We start from the raw sequence: 16,936 nt of genomic DNA, 5'->3' as shown, positions 1-16,936 counted from the left end.
TAGGGTCAGGGTTAGGGTTAAGTATGGTTAGGGTCAGGGTTAGGGTCAGGGTTAGGGTCAGGGTTAGGGTTAGGGTTAGGGTTAGGGTCAGGGTTAGGGTTAGGGTTAGGGTCAGGGTTAGGGTTAGGGTTAGTTAGGGTTTAGGGTTTGGGTTAGGGTTAAGTATGATTTGGTTAAGGGTTAGGGTCAGGGTTAGGGTTAGGGTTAGGGTCAGGGTTAGGGTTAGGGTTAGGGTCAGGGTTAGGGTTAGTAAAGTCATGGTTTGGGTAGTGTGAGGGGCCACCTAAAAATGTTGGAAAAAAACGCAAACGCGGTAAAAACGCGCTAAAAACGCATACAAACGCATAAAAACGCTGCGTTTTTTTCATGCATGCTCATAAAAATGCTTGAAAAAAACGCAGCAGTTGTATGCTTATGTATGCGTTTTTTCAATGCGTTTTTTTGCGGGAAAAACGCGCTGCAAAAAAAAGCAAGTGTGAAACTAGCCTGAGTTAGGGAAAAATAATAAAATAAAAAAAAATGTATTTTTTTCCATTTTTCCATTAGGGCTAGGGTTAGGGTTAGGGTTAGAGTTAGAGCTGAGATTAGGGTTAGGGGTGTGTTGGGGTTCAGGTTGGAGTTAGAATTTGGGGTTTCCACTGTTTGGGCACATCAGGGGCTCTCCAAATGCAACATGGCGTCTGATCTCAATTCCAGCCAATTCTGAGTTGAAAAAGTCAAATGGTGCTCCTTCCCTTCCAAGCTCTGCCATGCACCCAAACAGTGTTTTACCCCCACATGTAGGGTATCAGACTACTCAGGACAAATTGCAAAACAATTTTTGGGGTCCAATTTCTCCTGTTACCCTTAGGAAAATAAAAAATTGGGAGCAAAAATATCATTTTTGTGGAAAAAAATGATTTTTTTATTTTCACGTCCGAGCGTTATAAACTTCTGTGAAGCACTTGGGGGTTCAAAGTGCTCACCACACATCTAGATAAGTTCCGTGGGGGTCTAGTGTCCAAAATGGGGTCACTTGTGGGGAGTTTCAATAGTTTAGGTACATCAGGGGCTCTCCAAACGCACATGACACCCGCAGACCATTCCATCATGACGAATTGGACAACAACTTTTGGGGTCCAATTTCTCCTGTTACCCTTGGGAAAATAAAAAAATTGGGGACTAATTGATCATGTTTGTGGAAAAAATACAATTTTTTTATTTTCATGCCCGGACATTATAAACTTCTGTGAAGCCCTTGGGGGTTCAAAGTGCTCACCACACATCTAGATAAGTTCCTTAGGGGGTCTAGTTATCAAAATGGGGTCATTTGTGGGGGGTTTCCACTGTTTAGGTACATTAGGGGCTCTCCAAAGGCAACATGACACCTGCATACCATTCCATCAATGTCTGCATTCCAAAACGTCACTACTTCCCTTCAGAGCCCTGACGTGTGTCCATACAGTAGTTTTCTCCAACATATGGGGTGTCAGCGTACTCAGGACAAATTGGGCAACAACTTTTGGGGTTCAATTTCTCCTTTTACCCTTGGGAAAATAAAAAAATTGGGGACTAATTGATCATGTTTGTGGAAAAAATACAAATTTTTTATTTTCACGCCCGGGCGTTATAAACTTCTGTGAAGCACTGGGGGGTTCAAAGTGCTCACTACACATCTAGATAAGTTCCTTGGGGGGTCTAGTTTACAAAATGGTGTCATTTGTGGGGGGTTTCCACTGTTTAGGTACATCAGGGGTTTTCCAATCGCGACATGGTGTCCGATCTCAATTCCAGCCAAAAACGTCAAATGGCGCTGCTTCCCTTCTGAGCTCTGCCATGCGCCCAAATAGTGGTTTACCCCCATATGTGGGGTATCAGCGTACTCAGGACAAATTGCACAATAACTTTTAGGGTGCTGTTACCCTTGGAAAAATAAGAATTGAGGGTGAAAAGATCATGTTTGTGGAAAAAATATGATTTTTTAATTGTACGGCTTTATGTTATAAACTTCTGTGAAGCCCTTGGGTGTTCAAAGTTCTCACCACACATCTAGATAAGTTCCTTAGGGGGACTAGTTTCCAAAATGGTGTCATTTGTGGGGGTTTCCACTGTTTTGGTACATCAGGGGTTTTGCAATCGCGACATGGTGTCTGATCTCAATTCCAGCCAAAAACATCAAATGGCGCTGCTTCCCTTCCAAGCTATGCCATACGCCCAAATAGTGGTTTACCCCCACATGTGGGGTATCAGCGTACTCAGGACAAATTGCACAATAACTTTTAGGGTCCTGTTACCCTTGGGAAAATAAAAATTGGGGTGAAAAGATCATTTTTGTGGAAAAAATATGATTTTTTAATTGTATCGCTGTACGTTATAAACTTCTGTAAAGCCCTTGTGGGTTCAAAATTCTCACCACATATCTAGATAAGTTCCTTGGGGGGTCTAGTTTCCAAAATGGGGTCACTTGTAGGGGGTTTCCACTGTTTAGGTACATCAGGGACACTCCAAACGTGACATGGCGTCTGATCTGAATTCCAGCCAATTTTGCATTGAAAAAGTCAAACGGCGCTCCTTCCATTCTGAACTCTGCCATCCGCCGAAACAGTCGTTCCCCCCCCACAAATCAGGTATCAGCGTACTCAGGACAAATTGCACAATAACTTTTGCAGTCCAATTTCTCCTGTTACCCTTGTTAAAATAAGAAAAATTGAACCTGAAATATTTTTTTTGTGTTCATTTTTTTTAAATATTCAAAAAAATTCCTGTGACGCACCTAAAGGGTTAATAAACTTCTTGAATGTGGTTTTGAGCACCTTAAGGGGTGCAGTTTTTAGAATGGTGTCACTTTTGGGTATTTTCTATCATATAGACCCCTCAAAGTGGCTTCAAATGTGATGTGGTCCTAAAAATAAAATGGTGCTGTAAAAATGAGAAATCGCTGGTCAACTTTTAACCCTTATAACTTCCTAACAAAAAAAAATTTTGGTTTCAAAATTGTGCTGATGTAAAGTAAACATGTGGGAAATGTTAGTTATCAAGTTTTTTGTGTGCCGTATCTCTGTGATTTAAGGGCATAAATATTTAAATTTGGAAAATTGCGAAATTTTCAAAATTTTTGCCAAATTTCCATTTTTTTCACAAATAAACGCAAGTTATTTGAATGAAATTTTACCACTATCATGAAGTACAATATGTCACGAGAAAACAATGTCAGAATCACCGGGATCCATGGAAGCGTTCCAGAGTTATGACCTCATAAAGGCACAGTGGTCAGAATTGTAAAAATTGGCCCGGTCATGAACGTGCAAACCACCCTTGGGGGTGAAGGGGTTAAAGGAACACAACTATGAGGGAACATTGCCTATAAATGATATGAAAACTGAATGTGATTATTTATAGACAATTGTCTGATATTCCACAAAACGAAATTATTCAAGGTGGACATTTCCGTTTCAATGTACAGAAGTAAATAATTTCAGTTCATATACCTTGTTATCAAATTACAGTAAATTGTGTTAATCCACTGCAAACATTACCTCTGTATATTTTCTGAATGTACCCTTAGTTATGTAATATATAAATCACATTATGAGGGTCACTGCAATACTTTCCTCTATTTTCCACTCAAATGAGCAGTTTTAAAAATCTGTAAAAGCTCTCTTATGCTAAGAGTATTATTAAGAACATTGAATTAGGTCATATTAATTAAACATGCATGCTAAGCTAAGTTTTGTGGATGTCTAAAACAGCTTTATTGCCAAGCTGAAAGCAAAGGTCTGGAAAGCATTTGAGTGCAAATGTTATATAGAAAGAAATATTAAACCCTGATGGGGTTTTATCTTGACCACTTAGACCGTCCTTGATAGTTTACAACTTTCTGGAGAAGTTTATTAGTTATAATATTAATAGTTAATTGTTTTAGTGTGCTCAAATGTTTAACCACTTCTGCCCCCAAGCCTGTTTTCACCTTCATGATGAGGTCCGACTAGTGTCACTATATGAGATTATCACCAGATGATGGCGAATTCACCGCCGAAAGGCTTTGTGAGGAGATAATTACCAAGTAAAGAAGTTTCTTTTCTATCTAAAACAATTGTCTGTCTTGGTCTGAGTGCCCTAATACTTTTCCATCCTTGCATATTACACCTATTCTAGGTGAGCGGCTTGGTGCAGCTCGGACCCAGCAGACTATCAACCATCCTGCAGGACCTAAAAGACAGAGGACCTGTGGTGACATCACCATGTGGTGACCGGCTATCCTCCGAACACGGAAGCCAGAACGGTGAATGGTGCTTGATAAGCACCACAATCTCTGCAAATGTGGTTATGCCGGCAGCATAAACACGACAGGGTAGTGTACTTTGTTTATAACCTCCTCCACTTGCCATCTGGGTATCACACCAAGAGCACCCCCTCCTCCTCCTCTCTCCTATTATGTTTCTACTTTATGAAGTCATATCTCTGGAACGCTTCATCAGATCCCACCAATTATATTATTGGTGCAGCTTGAATGGTGGTGAATTATAAAATTGGACACAATATCCCCTTTTCTTCTCAATGAAAAGATGGGTTTCTCACCTTTTTTGTGATTTGCGTTTTACATCTGGGACTTTTCCACCTTTTAGTAATGTTCGTTGGATTATATGTCTTTGGAACAGTTTTATGATTTTATTTTAATTTTTGTGTGTTTTTGTGCTTTCACTTGTTTTAGCAGTGGACGTCAATTAGCATTGGATCATGTGCCTTGTTCTTTGTCATCACATTGAATATCCCCCAGGATGAGTGATGTCCTTTGTGGAGATATGAAATAACCTTATGCGCTATATTATCAACTAATAGCAACACATCGGTCACAGCTGAGGATGTTGTTCACAACTTATCATATATGTACTATTGCTGTTCAATATAAAATATTGTTTTTGTAAATCATATTATTCTTGCCACCCTCGCTGTATGCATTATACTTTTATCTATGGACATTTTATATTGCCATTATATTTTGCCCTTTTTGTTGCCCATAGTTAGGCCATCTGTGTACCTATTTCATATGGTGCTGCACAGAGTGTTTCATTTCCTGCCATGGGTAGCGCATGTGATTGGGGCTTCCTGTCTGCTTGCTTCCCAAATGGCATCTATATGGAGCGGTGCGTTCAAGTGATGTCAATGGAACACTTGTTCCACACACTCACTGCCGGATGTGATGCTTTTGGCAGCAGAGGTCCTGCTCCCATGCGTTCGCTGGACTTGGCCAGATTCAATTTTATTTATTGCCATCATTAGCTGTCGGCAGTATGGTAGGATATTTAAATGGCACTTTTTGCACATCAATACACTGCCCCCCAAGGAAGCTACAAGCAAAACGCGTGTCGGACCATCAGCGCATTGGGTTTGGCATCATTGGTAAGAGGTGTTTGTGCCCTTTGTCTATATGCACTTGCAGCACTTTATAAACTATTCCTTATTATGTTTGGCATTAGTTCTATACTAGCATTGGTCCTTTGAACATTCTAAATATTTCCTCTGGCCCTTTTGTTATGACTGTGATGGGAACACTCTGGCACACACATATACTTTTTGTTGTTAAGCAACACAAATTTCAAATGAATTTACTGTTGTGTGCCTTGAGTTTTCCCATCTGTATATATTGTATGCCTTTTCTTGCCTTATGGTTGTATTACTGCCCGCCTGTTTTTTCAACATGAAATGATTTTTTTCTGTATGGATTTTAATAATTTATTGCACTCTTTCTGCTTGTGTGTATTACAATAAAGACATTTTTGCATCCTTTGACACGGCAAGTTTACATTATTTATGGAATATCCATACTTTCTTTAGGATATTTAAAATTCTCTATGGTCTTTATGTGTGCGTCAAAATAACTAATGACTTACTTACAGCCAAAGCCAAAAAACAATTCTCCATACTTCTCCTTCTTGACCTATCCACTGCTTTTGACATAGTTGACCACTGCCTCCTACTACACGTCTTCTCATCTTTTGGTGCAAAAGACCATGCCCTATCCTAGATCACCTCATACGTTTAATACTGCACATTTAGCATCTCACTCCCACACTTCCACATTGACTCCTCATTCCATCCTATCTTTGTTCAAATTCCTCAATGCTCTGTCCTAGGATCCCTTCTCTTCTCCATCTATACGCGTGGCTTGGGGCAACTCATAAAGTCCCATGGCAAAAGCTGTCATCATTAATGACAGTCAGATCTACCACTCTGTTGCCCAGAATCCAAGAGTGTTTATCAGCCATCTCCTCCTTCTTCTCCTCTTACTTCCTCAAGCTCAGTGTGAACAAATCTGAACTCATTATCTTTCCTCCATCTCAAATATCTCATAGCTCATCTATCACAATAAATAACATCACGTTTTCCCTTATCCTGGAAATCTGCTGCCTCGGAGTAACCCTTGACTTTGCCTTGTCCTTCAAACCACACATCCAAGCATTCACCACATCCTGTAGCCTCCAGCTCATCATCTTCCCCCTCAACTAATGAAACATCTTCTTCTGTGACCTACCTGCTAACACTCTCTCACCTCTCCAGTCCGTCCTTATCTCTGCCACCTGACACGTTTACCTTTCTCACTACATCTCTGCTTTTCACTTTGTAAATCTCTTTATTGACTCCCAATTCCCCAGCGCATCAATTTCAAACTACTAACACTGACATACAAAGCCATCCATAACCTTTCTCCTTTGTACATCCCCGAACTAATCTCCTGCTATCTTCCCTCACGTAATCTTCAGTCTTCCCAAGACCCCCTTCTCTCCTCCATACTTATTCATTCCTTACCCAATCGCCTCCTAGACTTCTCCCGAATATCCCCGATCCTCTTGAAATCTGTGCATCAACACCAGGGCTGGACTGGGACTAAAATTCAGCCCTGGCATTTGAAGTTACACTGGCCCACTAGTCACATGGTGACTATTAGTGTTGAGCATTCCGATACCGCAAGTATCGGGTATCGGCCGATACTTGCTGTATCGGAATTCCGATACCGACTTCCGATATTTTTTCAATATCGGAATTCGGCATCGGAATCGGAAGTTCAGTTGATTGACGGCCTGACGTCATCATGATGCGCGGTGTGTGCGCATCATGATGCGCCGTCATTTCGGGCCTTCCGGGGGTCTCTGCCGGCCTGCCGGGGGGCTGTGCCGGCCTGCCGGGGGGCTGTGTGGACTGCCCGGGGTCTCTGCCGGCCTGCCGGGGGGCTGTGCCGGCCTGCCGGTGGTCTGTGCACCCTGTGGGGGTCTGTACCGGCCTGCCGGGGGGCTGTGCCGGCCTGCCGGGGGGCTGTGCTGATGTCCGGGGGTCTGTGCAAGCATCGTCCGATGGGACTACAAGTCCCATCGGGCGATGCCTGCTACCATGACAGTGATTGACACATTAGCCAATGATGGGACAGTAGTAGTCCCATCATCCGGCTAATGTGTTAAATGTTAAAAAAAAAAAAAAAAAAAAAATACTACATACATACTACATGCATGCTACATACATACTACATGCTACATACATACTACATATATACTACATGCATGCTACATACATACTACATGCTACATACATACTACATGCTACATACATACTACATATATACTACATACATACTACATACATGCTACATACATACTACATGCTACATACATACTACATGCATGCTACATACATACTACATATATACTACATACATACTACATACATGCTACATACATACTGCATGCTACATACATACTACATACATACTACATACATACTACATGCATGCTACATACATACTGCATGCTACATACATACTACATACATACTACATACATACTACATGCATGCTACATACATACTACATGCTACATACATACCACATACATACTACATGCATGCTACATGCATACTACATGCTACATACATACCACATACATACTACATACATGCTACATATATACTACATGCATGCTACATACATACTACATACATACCACATATATACTACATACATACAATACATACATAGACATACAGTACATATAACATAGAGTAACATACTTACCAATACTTGTCACATTGTTCCCCGAAGCCATTGTCTTTCCGGAATAAATATTAACATAACAAACCACAAAAATACTCACCCACGATCCGAAGCAGTCCACGAGTGTGTCCCACGACGATCTTGGGTAGAGAACTGCAGCATCAGATGATGCTGCCGTTCTCTACGGGCTGCAGGAATCCAATGACGGAAGGTAGGTATCCTTCCGCACTGTATTCCTCCGCCACTTAAAAAAAAAAAAGTCCCTAGTCTCACTTTATGCCATTGCTGCGTGGGAATTTCCCACACAGCAATGGCATAAAGTGAGACTAGGGACTTTTTTTTTTTTAAGTGGCGGAGGAATACAGTGCGGAAGGATACCTACCTTCCGTCATTGGATTCCTGCAGCCAGTAGAGAACGGCAGCAACAGCTGATGCTGCAGTTCTCTACCCAAGATCGTCGTGGGACACACTCGTGGACTGCTTCGGATCGTGGGTGAGTATTTTTGTGGTTTGTTATGTTAATATTTATTCCGGAAAGACAATGGCTTCGGGGAACAATGTGACAAGTATTGGTAAGTATGTTACTCTATGTTATATGTACTGTATGTCTATGTATGTATTGTATGAATGTATTGTATGTATGTAGTATATATGTGGTATGTATGTAGCATGCATGTAGTATATATGTAGTATGTATGTAGCATGCATGTAGTATATATGTAGTATGTATGTAGCATGCATGTAGTATATATGTAGTATGTATGTAGCATGCATGTAGTATATATGTGTTATGTATGTGGTATGTATGTAGCATGCATGTAGTATGTATGTAGCATGCATGTAGTATGTATGTAGTATATATGTAGTATGTATGTAGCATGCATGTAGTATGTATGTAGTATGTATGTAGCATGCAGTATGTATGTAGCATGCATGTAGTATATATGTAGTATGTATGTAGCATGCAGTATGTATGTAGCATGCATGTAGTATATATGTAGTATGTAGCATGCATGTAGTATATATGTAGTATGTAGCATGTAGTATGTATGTAGCATGCATGTAGTATATATGTGTTATGTATGATGCATGTAGCATGCATGTAGTATGTATGTAGCATGTAGCATGCATGTAGTATGTATGTAGCATGCAGTATGTATGTAGCATGCATGTAGTATGAATGTAGCATGTATGTAGTATGTAGTATGAATGTAGCATGTATGTAGTATGCATGTTGTATGTATGTAGCATGTAATTTTTTTTTTTTTTTTTACATTTAACACATTAGCCGGATGATGGGACTACTACTGTCCCATCATTGGCTAATGTGTCAATCACTGTCATGGTAGCAGGCATCGCCCGATGGGACTTGTAGTCCCATCGGACGATGCCTGCACAGACCCCCGGAGCCTGCACAGCCCCCCGGCAGGCCGGCACAGCCCCCCGGAGCCTGCACAGCCCCCCGGCAGGCCGGCACAGCCCCCCGGAGCCTGCACAGACCACCGGCAGGCCGGCACAGACCACCGGAGCCTGCACAGACCCCCTGGCAGGCCGGCACAGCCCCCCGAAAGGCCCGTACAGACCCCAGAGAGGCTGTACAAGGGCAGGAAAGGGTTTTTCTTATTCCGATACCGGAAGTCCCATAGACTTGAATGGGGCTTCCGGTATCGGAATCGGCGATACCGATACTTTTTTTAAAGATCGGCCGATACCATCCGATACGATACTTTGAAGTATCGGACGGTATCGCTCAACTCTAGTGACTATATAATATCTTTGTACACTTGTAGTTTACAAGAAGTGAGAGGAGATTAACACGACTATATAACATGTAGTCAGAGCTGTGCCCAGTATTTCAGCTCAGTCCTATTTATTGCTTTTAGGTACAGTACTCCTCCCAAATCTCTGTCCCCTTTTGTATGCATGATTACAGAATTCGTGGCAGAACTGCTCTCTATTGGGCAACCAGACCCCCTGGTCATAGCCGCCCCTATCATACCTCCCAACTTGTGAAGAAGGGAAAGATGGACAAAGACTGCACCTCTGCAATTTTGGCCACGCCCAGCCACACCCATTTCACAACTAGTCACACCCATGTCCACACCTAATCGCACCCATTTAGCACTGCTGATCACACTGACTGGTACTGAGGGCACAGTGGCTGGCATTATGGGCACACTGACTGGCACTAAGGAAGAAAGAAAACAGAGAGAGAGAGAAAAAAGAAAACAGAGAGAGTGAGAAAGAAAGGGGAAAGAAAGAAAGAACAGTGAGAGACAAAGAAAGAACAGTGAGAGACAGAGAAAGAACAGAGAGAGAAAGAAAGAGGGGAAAGAAAGAAAGGACAGAGAACAGAGAGAGAAAGAAAGAAGTAAAGAAAAGAAAGAAAGAACAGACAGAGAGAAAGAGAGGAAAGAAAAAAGAAAGAGGGGAAGAAAGAACAGAGAGAGAAAGAAAATGAGGGAAAGACAGAACAGAGAATGAAAGAACAGAGAAAGAAAGAAAAAGAGAGAAAGAAATAAAGAAAGATTCTACAAAGATACTATAGCAGCCCGGCTCCCATTGTAGTGCCCACCTGAGCCTCCCGATGCATTACCTATCATGATCCGCTCACATGGCCGGCATCCCCGATTCCAAGGCGATCCTGCTGTCTGCGCTGTCGGAGGAGGACCCGGTGATGGATCTGAAGAATTCCTGGTTCCATCACAATCTCCTCAAGAAATTATCTCATTTCCGGTCAGCTTCCAGCACATCACTTCAGGTGGAACGTCATGTGTGTGTTTTAAAATGCTCCTCGGGGCTCCGCCGTGTACTCCTGTGTCCGTGGGAAAAGCCCGCTTTGTATGCTTCGTACACACTTGGCTCCGCTCCGTACATCCCGTACACATATGGCTCCACTCCATACACACACGGCTCCACTCCGTCCACCTCGTACACGCGTGGCTCCTCTCCGTACACCTCGTACACACGTGGCTCCTCTCCGTACACCTCGTACACACGGCTCCGCTCCGTACACCTCGTACACACGGCTCCACTCTGTACACCTCGTACACACGGCTCCTCTCCATACACCTCGTACACACGGCTCCGCTCTGTACACCTCGTACACACGGCTCCTCTCCGTACACACGGCTCCGCTCCGTACACCTCGTACACGTGCGGCTCCTCTCCGTACACCTCGTACACACGGCTCCGCTCCGTACACCTCGTACACACGGCTCCGCTCCGTACACCTCGTACACAAGGCTCCTCTCCGTACACCTCGTACACACGGCTCCGCTCCGTACACCTCGTACACACGGCTCCGCTCCGTACACCTCGTACACACGGCTCCTCTCCGTACACCTCGTACACACGGCTCCTCTCCGTACACCTCGTACACACGGCTCCTCTCCGTACACCTCGTACACACGGCTCCGCTCCGTACACCTCGTACACACGGCTCCTCTCCGTAAACCTCCCGTACACCTCGTACACACGGCTCTGCTCCGTACACCTCGTACACACGGCTCCGCTCCGTACACCTCGTACACACGGCTCCTCTCCGTACACCTCGTACACACGGCTCCTCTCCGTACACCTCATACACACGGCTCCGCTCCGTACACCTCGTACTCACGGCTCCTCTCCGTACACCTCGTACACACGGCTCCGCTCCGTACACCTCGTACACACGGCTCCTCTCCGTACACCTCGTACACACGGCTCCGCTCCGTACACCTCGTACACACACAGCTCTGCTACATCCACACTGTAAATCCTGACCCCACACATACTTACCTCAACCAGCACCATGACAACAGCAAAGCAGAGTCTTGCAGACGGTAGAGGCAAGGCTGAGCGCACAGGACCTGTGATGAGGTCACAGGAGGGGCGGAGTCAGGGGTGACATGATCGGGGGTCTGGACAAAGGCTCCTGATCATGTGACCCCCCCTGACTCCTCCCCTCCTGTGACCTCATCACAGGTCCTGCGAACAGAGCGAGCAGGCAAGCGAGTGCGACGCTGTGAGTGGCTGCGGGGGGGAGGGGGTCTCATGCTAAGGCGAGGATAGGGTGCGTAGGGGGGGCGTGGCGGCTTATCTCCCTGCAGTGCGGGAGGAACTTGAAACTATCACCGCCGTGCCCGCAGAGGGCCAGCGGCAGGAGCAACAGTGGCCGCAGCAGCTGGCAAGCGGCCAGATGCCCGCGGCCCACGTGACAGCGGCCCAGCGGGAAAATGCCCGGTTGGTTATATTGCCAATCCGGGCCTGATCAACACGTTCGATTATCTATCATACTCAGATCCCTCACACGGAATCTGAAAACCCATCTTTTCAAGAAAGCTTACAACCTGCAAAGACCACTAAATAATAATATTAATAATAATAATAATAATAATAATAAGATTCTATGCAGTTGGGAGGGAGTAAGAGAAGGGAGGAGCTCTGTTTCTAGCTCCTACCTCCTTCACTTCTCAACATAAAATAGTTCTAAGTACCAAATTTCATCTTCTATCTCAGAAATGGGAAAGTCTGTATTCACTTAATACACATTTTACCGCCAAATTGAGAGATAAAGCTCAATGTAGGAGGAAAAAAAGCAGATTTTCTCCAATAAGATGTAGTAGAAAGTTGCTTATTTTCAATTGTATTATTGATTTTTTTAACCCCTTCATGACCCAGCCTATTTTGACCTTAATGACCTGGCCATTTTTGGCAATTCTGACCAGTGTCCCTTTGTGAGGTAAAACTCAGAAACGCTTCAGCGGATCCTAGCGATTCTGAGATTTTTTTTGTGACATATTGTACTTCATGTTAGTGGTAAATTTAGGTCGATATTTTTTGCATTTATTTGTGAAAAAATGGAAATTTGGTGAAAATTTCGCAATTTTCACATTTTGAATTTTTATTCCATTAAACCAGAGAGATATGTGACACAAAGTAGTTAATAAAGTTATAAGGGTTAAAAGTTGACCAGCGATTTCTCATTTTTACAACAAAATTTACAAAACCATTTTTTTAGGGACCACTTCACATTTGAAGTCACTTTGAGGGGTCAATATGGCAGAAAATACCCAAAAGTGACACCATTCTAAAAACTGCACCCCTCAAGCTACTCAAAACTACATTCAGGAAGATTATCAACCCTTCAGATGCTTCACAGCAGCTAAAGCAATGTGGAAGGAAAAAATGGGCATTTTCTTTTTTCCAACAAAAATTTTTTTTTGGCATCAATTTTTTCATTTTCACATGGGTAACAGGATATAATGGATCCTAAAATTTGTTGGGCAATTTCTCCTGAGAACACCGATACCTCATATGTGGTTATAAACCACTGTTTGGGCGCACGGCAGGGCCCGGAAGGGAAGGAGCACCATTTGACTTTTTGAATGGAAAATATGCTGAAATATTTACCGGCTGCCATGTCGAGTTTGGAGAGTCCCTGTGTGCCTAAACATTGGAGCTCCTCCACAAGTGACCCCATTTTGGAAACTGTACCCTCCAACAAACTTATCTAGATGCATAGTGAGCACTTTGAACCCCCAGGTGCTTCACAAATTGATCCATAAAAAAAAAGACTTTTTTCACAAAAATTTTCTTTTACCCTCAGTTTTTTCATTTTCACATGGGCAACAGGATAAAATGGATCCTAATTTATTGGACAATTTCTCCTGAGTACACCGATACCTCATGTGTGGTCATAAACCACTGTTTGGGCGCACGGCAGGGCCCAGAAGGGAAGGAGCACCATTTGACATTTTGAATGGAAAATTAGCTCCAATCATTAGCGGACACCATGTCGTGTTTGGAGAGACCCTATGTACCTAAACATTGGAGCTCCCCCACAAGTGACCCCATTTTGGAAACTAGACACCCCAAGGAGCTTATCTAGATCTGTAGTGAGCACTTTAAACCCCCAAGTGCTTCACAGAAGTATATAACGCAGAGCCATGAAAATAAAAAATATTTTTCTTCCTCAAAAATGATTTTTTAGCCCGCTATTTTTTATTTTCACAAGGTTAACAGGAGAAATTGGACCACAACAGTTGTTGCTCAATTTGTCCTGAGTACACCGATACCCCATATGTGGGGGGGAACTACTGTTTGGGCGCATGGGAGAGCTCAGAAGGGAAGGAGCGCGATTTTGGAATGCAGACTGATGGAATGTTCTGCGGGCATCATGTTGCGTTTGCAGAGCCCCTAATGTGCCTAAACAGTGGAAACCCCCCACAAGTGACCCCATTTTGGAAACTAGACCCCCCAAGGAGCTTATCTAAATGTGTAGTGAGCACTTTGAACCCCCAGGTGCTTCACAGAAGTTTATAAACGCAGAGCCATGAAAATAAAAAATCATTTTTTTTCCTCAAAAATGATTTTTTAGCCCGCAATTTTTTATTTTCACAAGGGTAACAGGATAAATTTGACCCCAAAAGTTGTTGTCCAGTTTGTTCTGAGTACGCTGGTACCCCATATGTGGGGGGACCACTGTTTGGGCGCACGACAGGGCTCAGAAGGGAAGGAGCACAATTTGACTTTTTGAATGGAAAATTAGCTCCAATCGTTAGCGGACACCATGTCGTGTTTGGAGAGGCCCTGTCTGCCTACACTTTGGAGCTCCCCCACAAATGACCCCATTTTGGAAAATAGACCCCCTAAGGAACTTATCTATATGCATAGTGAGCACTTTGAACCCCCTGGTGCTTTACAGAATTGTATAGCGCAGAGCCGTGAAAATAAAAATCATTTTTTTTCCTCAAAAAATGATTTTTTTAGCCCGCTATTTTTTATTTTCACAATGGTAACAGGATAAATTGGACCCCAAAAGTTGTTGTCCAGTTTGTTGTGAGTACACTGGTGCCCCATATGTGGGGAGGACCACTGTTTGGGCACACGTCGGGGCTAGGAAGGGAAGTAGTGATGTTTTGAAATACCGACTTGATGGAATGGTCTGCGGGCGTCATGTTACGTTTGCAGAGCCTCTGATGTGCCTAAACAGTGGAAACCCCCCACAAGTGACCACATTTTGGAAACTAGACCCCCAAAAAATCTTATCTAGATGTGTGGTGAGCTCTTTGAACCCCCAAGTGCTTCACAGAAGTTTATAACGCAGAACCATGAAAATAAAAAATCTTTTTTTTCCTCAAAAAATGATTTTTTAGCCAGCAAATTTTTATTTTCACAAGGGTAACAAGATAAATTCGACCCCAACAGTTGTTGTCCAGTTTGTCCTGAGTACGCTGAAACCCCATATGTGCGGGGGACCACTGTTTGGGCACACGTTGGGGCTCGGAAGGGAAGTAGTTACGTTTTGAAATACCGACTTGATGGAATGGTCTGCGGGCGTCATGTTACGTTTGCAGAACCTCTGATGTGCCTAAACAGTGGAAACCCCCCACAAGTGACCCCATTTTGGAAACTAGACCCCCAAGGAACTTATCTAGATATGTGGTGAGCACTTGGAACCCCCAAGTGCTTCACAGAAGTTAATAACGCAGAGCCGTGAAAATAAAAAATCATTTTTTTGCACAAAAATCATTTTTTTAGCCCAAAATGTTTTATTTTCTCAAGGGTAACAGGAGAAATTAGACCCTGAAAGTTGTTGTGCAATTTTTCCTGAGTTCCCTGATACCCCATATGTGGGAGTAAACCACTGTTTGGGCACACGTCGGGGCTCGGAATGGAGGGAGCGCTGTTTGACTTTTTGAACGCAAAATTGGCTGGAATAAATCGTGGTGCCAAGTCGCGTTCGGAGACCCCATGATGTGCCTAAACAGTCGAAACCCCTCAATTCCAACTGCAACTCTAACCCCAACACACCACTAACCCTAACCCAACCCTAAACATAACCCTAACTACAACCCTAACCCCCAACACACCCCTAAACCTAATCCCAACTCTAACCCTAACCACAAGCCTAACCCTAATCCCAATCCACCCCTAACCCTAATCTTAACCCTATTTCCAGCCCTAACCCTAATTCCAACCCTAACCTTAATTCCAGCCCTGACCTTAATTCCAGCCCTAACCCTAATTCCAACCCTAACCCTAATTCTAACCCTAATTCCAACCCTAACCCTAATTCCAACCCTAACCCTAATTCTAACCCTAACCCTAATTCCAACCCTAACCCTAATTCCAACCCTAAATGGAAATTTTTTTTTATTTTATTGTTTGTGCATGGCTATAGGGGTGATAAAAGGGGGGTGTATTTACTTTTTTTTCATTTTGATCACTGTGAGAGTTTATCACAGTGATCAAAATGAAAAATGAATAGGCAGCTGGCAAATTCATGGGCGCGCCTGCCATTTTGCAAGATGGCGGCGCCCATGATCCACATGACAGGACACCGGGAGCCACATCAGGACATCGGAGGTACCAGGGGGAATCAGAAAGTGAGGGGGAGTGATAGGAAGGGGAGGGGGAGCAGATGATGACGGCAGCGACCGATCGCCGCTGTCCATCAGTGGAGGGGGCTGATCGGCCCCGCCAGTCGGTGTGGGAGGGGTCGCGTGTCAGTGTCCAGCCATGTCAGATGCTATTGCAGCATCGGCCATGGCTGGATTGTAATATTTCACCAAATTTCAAATATTGAAATATAAATCGCTCTGATTGGCTGTTTCACTTTTAACAGCCAATCAGAGCGATCGTAGGCACGTGGGGGCTAAGCCACGCCCCTTGAGATTAACTCTAGAGTGTCCTCTTTGTGCGGGTAGGGTGACCTTTCAGTGACCCCGGTCAACCGACCCGCAGGAGGGCGATTTATAGCATGACGCCTATGTAGGCGTCATGGGTCGTGAAGGGGTTAACCCCTTCATGACCGGAGCTTTTTCCGGTTATGCATTTTTTGTTTTTTTGCTCCCCTTCTTTCCAGAGCCATAACTTTTATATTTTTCCATCAATATGGCCATGTAAGGGATTATTATTTTGAAAGACGAG

This window comes from Dendrobates tinctorius, unplaced genomic scaffold (genome assembly GCF_039654945.1).
Source record: "Dendrobates tinctorius isolate UK_male_01 unplaced genomic scaffold, ASM3965494v1 ptg000246l, whole genome shotgun sequence".
Lineage (NCBI taxonomy): Eukaryota > Metazoa > Chordata > Amphibia > Anura > Dendrobatidae > Dendrobates > Dendrobates tinctorius.
This window is presented reverse-complemented; position numbering follows the sequence as displayed.